This window comes from Eleutherodactylus coqui, chromosome 2, assembly GCF_035609145.1.
Source record: "Eleutherodactylus coqui strain aEleCoq1 chromosome 2, aEleCoq1.hap1, whole genome shotgun sequence".
NCBI classification, from domain to species: Eukaryota; Metazoa; Chordata; class Amphibia; order Anura; family Eleutherodactylidae; genus Eleutherodactylus; species Eleutherodactylus coqui.
Genome location: NC_089838.1, coordinates 141927665 through 141939692, shown reverse-complemented (window position 1 = coordinate 141939692; position 12028 = coordinate 141927665).

Genomic DNA, 12028 nt, shown 5'->3' with positions numbered 1-12028 from the left:
AGATTGCCATCACCATATCCTCAGGCAGAAAGTTTCAAGAACCTCCTATTATAGGGGAGAAACCTTCTTTCCTCTAAATGTAGAGGGTACCCCCTTGTTACAGTCACAGTCCTGGGTATAAACAGATGATGGGAGAGATCTCGAGGATGTCCCCTGATATATTTATACAGTTATTAGGTCGCCCCTCAGACGTCTTTTCTCTGAACTAAATTTATTCAGAATAATATTTATCCAGATCAATTTGCAACTGTATACAGTCTTCTCTTGTGTTAATTACTTTACATAGTGTTGTATCAAATATTGATATTTTACTGTACAATCCCTCCACAATGCTGTTAATAAGCATATTAAAAAGAATAGGGCCCAATATTGAACCCTGTGGTACCATACTGGTAACAGTGACCCAATTAATAGTGCCACCGTTATGAGTTGGGTACCACTAATAAATACTCTCTGCTTGTTATCACTGAGCCAGTTACTTACCCACTTACACACTTTCTCACCCAGACCAAGCATTCTCATTTTATATATCAACCTTTTATGTGGCACAGTATCAAACACTTTGGAAAAGTCCAGATACACAAGATCCAATGACACTGCCGGGCCAGTCTAGAACTTACCTCCTCGTGGAAGCTGATCAGATTGGTTTGGCAGGAACAACCCCTCATAAACCCATGTTGATGTGAAGTTATACAGGTATTATCCTTGAGGTACTCCAGGATAGCATCTCTTAGAAACCTTTCAAATATTTTACCCACAACAGAACTAAGACTTACTGGCCTGTAGCTTTCAGGTTAACTTTTTGACCACTTTTTGAATATCGGCAACCCATTTGCTACGGCCAATCCCGCGGAACAGACCCAGTCACTTTACAGTTCTTAAATATAAGAAACAATAGTCTGTCTATTACATTACATAACTCCCTTAGAACCTCGGGGTGTATGCCATCGGGACCCAGCGATATGTCTATTTTAAGCTTTATCAGGCGGCTCTGCACTTCTTCCTGGGTCAGACTGGTGACATTTAATGTAGAGTTTACTTTATCACTTTGCTTTTCATATTCCTGAGTGAATGCAAAGGAGGAAAAAAAACTATTTCACAGATTTTTTCTCGTCATCACCCTCCACTAGTTTTTCCTGATTACTTTTTAAAGGGCCAATACTTTTCCATTTTAATCTTTTTGCTATTTATATACTTGAAGAACCGTTTAGGGGTTATGCTCTTTGCTAGGGGGTCTTTGTGCCTCCACCTTTGCTGCTTTTATTTGCTTATTACATAATTTATTTTTCCCTATACCTTTTTAATGCTTCTTCACTGCCTTCTTTTTTTGTAGTTTAAATGCTTTCTTTTTTGGTTTATTTCCCCCCTGTACATTTTTTAATAAGCCACACTGGTTTTCTCCTACTGCTAACCCTTTTATTTCTGTAAGATAGGAACTACTCACAGTGAGTACTTAGAATGGTTTTAACAATTTCCCATTTATTGTCTGTATTCTGATTACTGAAGACATTGTCCCAGTCAATAAGGTTAAGGGCATCTCTGAGTGGATTGAATTTTGTCTTCCTAAAGTTTAGTATTTTTGTAGCTCCCCGATAAGACTCCCTATTGAAAGGCAAGCTGATATTTATTATATTATGGTCATTATTTCCTAGGTGTTCCCCAACCTGCACCCCTGTTATTCTGTCTGGTCTATTGGTGAATATGAAGTCAAAAATGGCCATCGCTTCAGTTGGGTCTTGCACAAATTGGAAAAGGCAATTATTTTTAGTTATTGACAGAAACTCATTTGCTTTACAAGATCTGCAGGTTTTAGCTTCCCAGTTTATATCCAGATAAAGACTCGTATAATAATTACCTCATTGTGATTTGACGCTTTATCTATTTGCCTCAGTAATAGATTTTCGGTGGCTTCTATTGTATTTGGTGGCCTTCAGATAACCCCTTAGGGGATTTTATTGTTATTTTTCCCTGCATGTGTTTCTACCCATATAGACTCTACTTATGTGGTTCCTTCATATATCTTCATGCAATGTGGGCTTTAAACCGGACTTTACATAAAGACAAACCCCTCCCCCTTTCGGCTTTTTTTTCCCAATCCCTTCTAAATAAACAATAACCCTATAAGTTAACTGCACAGTCAGAGCTTTCATCCATTCAGGTCTCTGTTATTCCCACTATTTCATATTTTCCGTTCAGACAACGGCACAGTGTGGCACAAGATTTCAGAGCGGTGCGAAAATGTCATTAACACCACTATTTAGCTACGGTCCTGGTCCGGCTTGGCCACCGGACCACTTAGATGCATTTAGATATGGCACAGAAACTTTTAGAACATTGATAACAAGATCAGTGTGGTAATCATTGCAACTTCACTAATGTAGCGCTGTTATTAGTTTAATGTCCTAAAAACTGTGACAAGTTTCCATTCTTTTGAGAGAAAAAAAACAAAAAAAACAAAAACTGTTTTATAAGCCAAAGCCACACAGGAAAAAAGAAATAGGGTATATAAAGGAAGGACTTATACCTTTCTACTGGATCCACTTGCGGCTTTGGCTTAAAAGACTGGATTATAAAACCCTATGCATGGAACCCCACTTATGCAACAAAACAATAGTTTGGGTTTTTTTGTTTTTTTTCCTTATTTTTGCCTATTATTGGACAGACAAAAGAGCACATCAATAATAAAGTGAAATAATTCACTACAAACAATTTCGGAAGGTCACAGCTTGTATTGTTAAGTGCCAATAATCAAATATGTCTCCATGTTTGCAGTTAGTTCCTTTCTAGCATCTTGTTACTATCCTGCAGCAATGTTATTCTCTAATTAGATGCTGGAGAAATATTTCATTTCCAAGACTGCAAATGAAAAGACGAGTCTAAAATAGAATGTGATTCTTTGAAATGTATTAAAATGAAAAGGTTACCGTCTTGGGACTTCATTATAAATAGATAATGGACTGGGAGGTCCATCATATAGCTTCACAGCACTAAAAACCTGTACAGATGACCTGACTGTATGTACAATAATAAAATATGTGGAAACAATGGGCTATTTCTCTCTGACAATATAATAAAGATTAAGTCAATCTCCAGCCCAAAATTTTACATTAAAGAAGTTTCCCACTTATAGCTGTTTTGCTGCAGGAAGCAGACAGCTCCGTGTATTGCGCAGTGGCCTTGGTGGATACTGCAGGCTGATTCTTAATGAAGTGAATGGAATTCAGTCTGCAGTACCAACCTGTGACACTGCACAATGTACAGTTCTGTCTGCTTCATGCAGCAAAACAGCTAGTAGCTGGACAATAGGTCGTTGGCTGTGTTTAGTCTAAACGACTATCAGTTTCGCTCGTTTTAACGATATTTTGAACAATAATTTTTCCGTGTAGAAGAGCCTTAAAGCCACTTAGAATGCTTACTGACCAACCTTGTGGGAGCTGTAAAGGTGGTAATTTTAATTGTTCACCAGGTTTCCAGAAATCACAAATGAGAAACAGCTGAAATCATGACAGAGGAGAAAACATAATTTGTTGTACATGATTCACTTTGACAAATGGTCTTTGTACAAGTTTAACCCCTTCCCGCAATAGAGCATATATTTACGTCCTGCAGGGTCGGGGTTTGTATGAAGGGAGATTGCGCAGCGATCTCCCTCCATACAGCATGGGCGTCAGCTGTTTCTTAAAGCGGGCATCCAGTGGCAACAGCTCTTCTCAGCTGCATGCCTGGGCGGAGCTATTAACAATTTAAATGCCACTGTCAGTTCTGACAGAGGCATTTAAATCCCCTGATTTCGCCTTCTGAAAGGCCCTAGGGCTGTCTTGGTAGAATGCCTATTAAGCCATTCCCGTGGGGTGGCTTTATAGAATGCCCGCCCGATCGCAGTATGATATAATGTTATGGCATTACATCATACTGCAGCAGCGATCAAAGCACCGCTAGTTGTTATCCCCTCTGGGAACTTTAAAAAAAAGGAAATATAAGAACTAGAGATGAGCGAGTATACTCACTAAGGCACATTACTCGAGCGAGTAGTGCCTTAGCCGAGTATCTCCCCACTCGTCTCTAAAGATTTGGGGGCCGGCGAGCAGCGGGGGAGAGCGGGGAGATCTCTCTCTTCCCCCCGCAACTCACCTGTCACCCGTGCCAACCCCTGAATCTTTAGAGACGAGCGGGCAGATACTCGGCTAAGGCACTACTCGCTCGAGTAATGTGCCTTAGCGAGTATACTCGCTCATTTCTAATAAGAACAATAAAGTTTTACTATTTGTTAAAAGTAAATAAAAGTTTTGCCATATTTACAATAAAATAATCAAAATTATAAAACAAAAATAAATATTGAACAATGAACGTTGTCCAAAAAAAATAAAAAAATAAATCAAGAACGCCAGAAATGCACTTTTTTGGTTGACTGAAAAATAAAAAAGTTATTATGTGCAGAACATGGCAGCAGAAAATAATTAAAAATGAAGAAAAAAATACAACTAGTACAGCGAAAAAAAACAACATAAATGTGGCATCATAGTAATCATACTGAACCATAGAATAAAGTTATCCTGTCACTTTTGTTGCAGTTTGTGCGCCGTAGAAAAAAGATGAACCGAAAGATGGCGGATGTACGGGTTTTTTATTCATTTTACTCCACTTAGAATTTTTTATATTTTTATTCAATACAATATGGTAGATTAAATAGCACCATTGAAAAATACAACTCGTCCAGCAAAAAACAAGCCCTCATACAGCTACGATGATGGATAAATAAAAGGGGTTGCGATTTTTTAAAAAGGTGTGTGTGTGTGTGTGTGGGATTAAAATGGAAAAAGGGGGTAAATAATATGAAAACAAATGTTTGGTACCGTGTTAGCCAGTAGAGCATAATGTGATTGTTCCCAGCAAGAGAAACCACGTAATCTTGTAGATATGATACCTTTTATCGACTAACAAAAATACATGATGTTGTAGCGAGTTTTCCGGAAGCTTGCCACAACATCATGTATTTTTGTTAGCCATTAAGAGGTATATCTACAAGATTACTCACAGAGAACGATCACATTTAAATAATATGGCATTGCCATTTGTATGTTTCAGGTCCTTCTCAGCGACATATGAATGTCACACAAACCATCCCGTTTTCACATGAGCTAGGTTTCATACTTTATTATAAATGTTTCAATGTGTATCCATTCTCAGTTCATCATAAATTCATGGAAACCTGTACACTTGTAACAGCAGAAGTATGGCAGAGAGCTAAAAGATATAACAGCAGGTCTGTGTTTCAATGGTTTCCATGGTAACATGTGAAATGAAGTACTTATGGATGTCAAGCGTTTCACTGTAATCCAAATACTGACATCAATAGTGAATTTATCATCCAGAAACAGTTTCTTTACTTTTTAGAAGGTCATAGGGTGAACCTTAATTAGCAGACAAACCAAGCATGAAATTAAACAAGACACAAAGTTTATGTTGGTCTGCATGTTCTATTAACTCCTACTTCTTTTCTGTTAGCATTCCCACCCCCTTGTCCCAACACAGCCATGATTATTTTTCCTTGCATGCCACCAATTCACATGGCTTAACAGTAGCAATTATTCAGTACTTGGCAGTGAACAGGAATTACCTCCTGTACTAGCTCTCCTGTAGACTCAGACAGGAGGTTACAAAAAGTCATGGCGCATACAAGATTAGATATTAGTTACTTCCTATTACATTTACATCCCTATAAAAATAATGTTAAAGAGGTTATATCACAATTGACTTATCACCTATCCATAGAATAGATGATAAAAGTCTGATTGGTGAGGGTTTCACCTTTGGGAGCCCCATTGATTTGGAGAATGGAGGACCTATGCCCTCCCTCCTACTCACTGTGGGTTCACTGCATCCATCTGCAATGACGTGGCCGTTGCCCATGCAGGGCGCCGTTCCATTAATTTTAATTAAGCTAATGGAAATAGCTGAGTACAAACACTCAGCTGTCTCCAGCAGTCTCATTGAAAATGAATGGAGCAATGCTGACCATGCGAATCTGCCGATCCATTCAATCTCCTCCTAACTGTATGGGGTGCAGTGAGCCCACGGTGAGGAGAAGAAGGGGGACCCAGAACTTCTGTTCTGTGGATCAATGAGGGAGTCTGAGCACAGAGCCCTCCACTGATCTGCCTTTTTATTACCTATTCTATAGATAGGTGATAAAGTCAATTGTGGTACAACCACTTTAAGACTACACCGAGACAATAGGGGATGTTTTTCAATTCCGTATACAAAACACACAGCTATTCATTAATCTTGTCAACCCACTGTACCCCAATTGTTCTGCAAAAGACAAATGTAGATTCTATAGTAATCTATTTCAAAGTTTATATCTTGAGATACTTTTGGGCTTAATGTTGGGTCAATGTTGATGTAAAATCTGCTGGTCAACCCTACCCCATTAATATTACAGACATTTTATACAGTAGTCTACTTTGTATTGTATTTAGATTTTTAAGGGCTTGTTGCAAAAAAGTTTTGATCAACAAGAGTTGATCTAAGATTAAGTAGAAAAATGTTGCATCAACACAGTTGAGCCTGTGATCTTGGTTCATATCTCAGATCCATTTAATTCCTCGATTCAAACTTGATCGAAGTTCTACTGGCAAAAGCCTGATAGGCTTTTTCTGGGTGGGGAAATTACACACACGTTTGCTGCTGGTAGCAACCATGTTTTTTGCTATTAATGCTGGGAAGATTGCTATGAATGCTGAGATGTTTACCTGACTACTAATCAACATGTGCAATACATTTCATCCAGGTAGAACCCTGGATCTTGGATCATGTGAACGTGATCTTAGATCAAAAAGTGTTGGTACAACACATTGTCCTTAAACCAAGTTCAACATGTGATTGCAGTTCAACTAATCCAGGAACAACAGTATGGTTGGAGCAACCAGCCCGAAGACAAAGGTTTCTCTTTAGATCTGCAACACATTAGCGGGTTTTTTTTATCCGTGCGTCAGTTATTCAATGAGGCAGCATACACTACCGAATTTTTTCAAACAGACACAAACTGCATGAAAAAAACTCATTGCATGCCCTTTTCTTGCTTGCATCACTAACAAGAATTAGAACATGCAAATGCATGTCAATGTGCGGGCATTCCATGTTTTGGACAACACATGAACAAGTGTCCATGTGGTGCCCAAGGGGAGTTGCGCCCCAAGCCTCTCAGGCACATGGCAAGTGTGTCAAAGGCCTTAAAGAAATGTTTACACCAATCTCTTGGCACACAAAGAGTAGGGTCATGTCTGAGAAATTCACAAATATTAGGGCCAGTTTTTCCGGAGCTTTGTAGAACTTTGCAAACATTTTCTGGGACGCTTTCTTTAAGGTCCATAAGATGGGGTGGTACTAGAGTGGGTGTAGGGCCAGGGCAGAGGCTGAGGATTTCAGGACGGTTAGCAACTCTGGCATTGACCCTTATAAATTTTACAATGGCATACTGTTGAATTTAATGACTATTGGATTATACTAATTTTACTTGTCAATTGGCAGAGATGTCTACCCAGAGTTCAAGATTCTGCACAATCATGGATTTACTCTCATGTTTAGAAAAAAGACATTAGTGCCTCTAGTTTTAGCATTCTGTCTAATACAATACACATAAGGGAGCTTTAAATAACACATGATTGGAAAATAATTAGTCAGGCATCATGTCTTTTAGCGGCCATGCTCGAACGTGGAAACAGACAATAATATCCTTACTTCACTTTTACTCGGTACCAGAGCCAGAGTTCTCAAGCATCAAGCTGGGCACTAGGAGACTAGGCCACTTCAGTGTATGAACTATTCCCGTTTGATACATCTGGGGCTCATTCACACTGATTTTTTTTTTTAACTAAAAACGACCATTTACTTACTGACGCAGGAGGGCAAACATGTGCACTACCTCAGCATGCAGGCAGCCACACTGCCAAACACAAGGAGCCTTGATGATTGGCTTGTGAGCTCAAGTATTGTGGCCAAAATCCAACTACTACCTTGCATTTATTATGTTTTATTTACATGCAGTGCGGCTTTTAAATGCTGGGAAAGCCCAGGGTGACAGTACCAATGTGCTTCACTTTTTAAGGTGCAGAGCAGCCTGCCGAACTATTATGGCATGATTAATAGGTTGCTTGCTTGCATGGTGCACTACATGTATCAGAAGGTCTGCCATTTCATATCCACACTGTGTGGGAGTATACACCAAGCAGCCACCCCCATATATATAGGAGGTTGTGTGAGTGGCTGTCTCATCAGTATCCTCCACAGGTGTAATTGGCTTCCTCATTTGGCAGTATGGCTGCCTGCATGCTGAGGTGGTGCACATGTTTGCCCTCCTGTATCAGTAAGTATACGGCCGTTTTCAGGGATTGTTTTTATATTTCCTTTTCTGTGATTTTTTTTTAAACTGATCCATTTTTTAATAATGGAATGGATAGAAAAATAAGATTCAAACGGAAACCATAGTTTCCATTTTAAAGAACAATCTAGTAGGCAGATCCATAAAAATCCCGGACAGTTTCTACTAGTTTGTTTCCATTTGCTTCCGTTTTGTATTCTTTTGTCTATCTAACCTTCTGTGCGTGCTTATCTAAAAAAGGATCTATAAAAAAGACATCAAAGACAGAGCCAAAGAGAAACCATTCCAATCAGTTTTGTGACCCATTGACTACAATGTATAAAAAAACGAAAGTCTTTTCCATTAGATTTTTTTTTTTCATTCTGGAAACAGTAGTGCAGCCGTCTGCGCAATTATTTAGGTTTAAAAAAATGGGACTAAAATGGAAGGGATGCAAAATGAGCTTGAAATCAATGAGAACTTAAATTGAACCATTGTTTTCAGTTTGAAGACTCTTCATACAAAACAGCTAAATGGAAAACAAAAGCGCAGATGTGAACAAGGCCTAAGCAAGTTCTTGGGATACAAAAGTGGCACCATGTAGTTTGTAAATATGCTCTATTGTAAATGAATTGACAGGCAGAAGATGGATGAAACAGCTGCCTCAATTTCATATGACCCAATAATGCTATTTCCTAAAGTCATGAGTACCAGGGAAATTGAATCAGCTAGTCAATCTCCATATTCTAAGATATACATTTACACATGTCAGGGTCCAACGGCTGGAATCCCTGTTAATGCTCTGAATGATATATTCACATATATATATATTCACATATACACAGGAATACTAAAAACCGGTGTATCTCAATTAGTATATGCTGTATAACCCATTAAATATGCTGCACATATATAGTGTAATATCCTCATTATAATTACATACGTCTACAGAATCTATGAAGAATTCCCTTCATGCTGCCTCTGGACTTTCTTTTTGGGTGTGCAGAATTTGAGCACATGTAGTTATGTGCATACATATAGTCACAAGAAGTGATATCTACTATAGAATACACCACAGCTCTATAATCCACAAGCTATTGTTTGGTCTTTCCCACCCAAAAAGCAGGGCACACGAGAAGACCGCACAACTACCATCCAGCGCTAGGATGAACATGTTCCCGAAAAGTAAAAAGTATACAAAGACAAGACTTGTAATAATAACTTATCTGTGTTCTGTGTAAGTAGACTAGAAGGAAATATGCAGTGCAGAAAGCAAGCTAGCGATAGCTGGATAGAGGAACATATAAGATTACATTACCCTCCCGAATCACAGATATTTAAAAATGACCATTATGAAATTGAAATCTAGCAACAAGGCTTAATGTTTCCACCAGTTAATGCTCCATAAAACATTGAACACACAATATCATCGTTCCTGTACCTCGCTGTCAGTTGGAGATCTACTTCTAAAGAAGTTCTAAAGCCTAGCACATTTGTGACTTTTGTAAGATTATAGCTTCTGTATACAAAAGCTTGAAATGAAAACTGTTTCCTGCTGAATAGACTTCTGAGGCAGATCAAGAACCGTTCATTCGATCATGAAAAAAAAAATCCATTCAATTCCACAAGAGATTGATTCTTTGATAAAGAATAGAATATTGTGAGGCCTCCTGAAGGAATTGAGCTTTAGAAGTAACAGCTTTTAATCAACACCCTATAATAAGAAAAAATATCTACCACAACATGCCTTTAATAACATCAGGGGGTGGGAATGTAGACGTGGCCTAAATGGAATAGATGCCTAGTAAAACAAAAGGTTTTAAAGGCCTTTACAAAGTACTTCATTTTGTAAAAACCATATGGGGTTTTCAACTGTATACATCTGTGTCTAAAAATTTTTAAAGGGCATCTATCACATTGAACATGATGTCTGATCTGCGGGCAGCCTATTATAGAGCAGGAGGAGCTGAGCTGATCGGTGTATAGTTTTGTGGGTAAAGAGTCAGTAATAACTAGCCATTTATTCATTTAAATCCCTGATCTTTCTTAGGAGTCCAGTGGGCGGTCCCATCAGTGACTGACAGCCTTCCCTGTATGACTGTGTATACAGAAATAGCTGTGAGCACTAAGCAGGGCCTAAACAAAGAAATTCAGTATTACCACCAAATTAATACTACTATACACTGCTAAATACTACTGGATGGTTTTAGCTTGCACTTGGGGTTCAGGTCCTAGTAAACAGGGCAGCCAAGTGAGGAATAAGAAGGACCACGGTACGCCAGACAGCCGGAATGTGTCTCGGCTGTCTGATGCATTGTGTACCTCCTTAGGCCAAATGCACATGGGCAGGTTGGACTCCACATGCCAAATCCTGCAGGGGAATCCAACCCCATGCCCAGCCGGCATGCATGCATACTTTCTTTTCTTCTGTACTGTGGATGGTCCGCACAGCGAGCCGTTGGACATGTGCAGTACAGAATTTTTTTTTTTTTAAATGCCTGTATTCCCAAGTCATCATTTAGCAATGACGAGGAATCCGTGACCTTTCCCAAGGTCATTGTGGAAGTGCCGCAGAACAGACGGCTTCCATTGACTTCAATGGAGGCTGTCCACGCGGAATCCGCGCTGAAATAGGATAAGCTGCGATTTTCCCTTCATGAGCGGAAAATTGCAATTGATTTCCGCTCATGGACCATGAAAAGTGATTTTCAATAGCATGTTCATGGGCAGTATTCGCTGTGGAATCCGGAGGCGGACGCCAGTGTAAGGCGAAATGCACATGGGCGTATTTGCATTGCGCAATCTAGAGCAGATGTCCGCCTCCAGATTCAGCAGCAAACACTACCCACAAACTTGCTATTGTAAATTGCTTTTTCCTGTACACGAGTGGAAATCAATTGCAATTTTCTGCTCGCAGAGGAAAAATCGCTGCATGTTCTATTTCAGCACGGATTCCATATTATCGCTGGGCAATGACGCGGAAAAGCAGACTTTTTTCAAAAAAGATTCTATGCAGCAGATGTGCAATGGCTTGCTGTGCGGACCATCCACAGTACAGAAGAAAAGAAAGAAAATCAGGTACGCATGGATGCTGGCTGGGCACAGGGTTGGAATCTGCATGCAGAATCCGACTGGCCCGCGTGCATTCACCTTATTCCTCACTTGGCTGGCTTGTACACCAAGATGCTTCTGCACCCATACAGAGGTGGCTGTTGCTGATAAAGGTGAGAGTTTTTGCTGGCACCCTCTCTCATCATCCTTTGGCACCCTACACATTAGAGCGCTACTTTTTCTTATTCGCAGTAAAGAGGTGACCTGGTTAATAGCCTGGATTGTGTCCACCTGATTTAAAAAATGCTTTTCACAACAATGTAACATGGTGGGAAGTTACTGTAACGCCTAAAACACACATAAAATGATACTTTTTCCATGTTTCCTTGAGTTCCAAGTTTGTTTTTTAACGCTTTTTAAGGGATATTCTATTCTAGAAAAATCTAGAATACTGTCTGCCTAAAACGGTTGTGTTTCATCAGCTGGACGCAGTCCTAAGCACATTTGGATTTAGAACTTTTTTGTATCGTGGAATAAGTGACTTATTAAAATCTGATTTCTAGTTTTTCCTTCTGCCAGCTACTAAAGAAAACAATGGCTTGTAGCCCTTCACTTTAA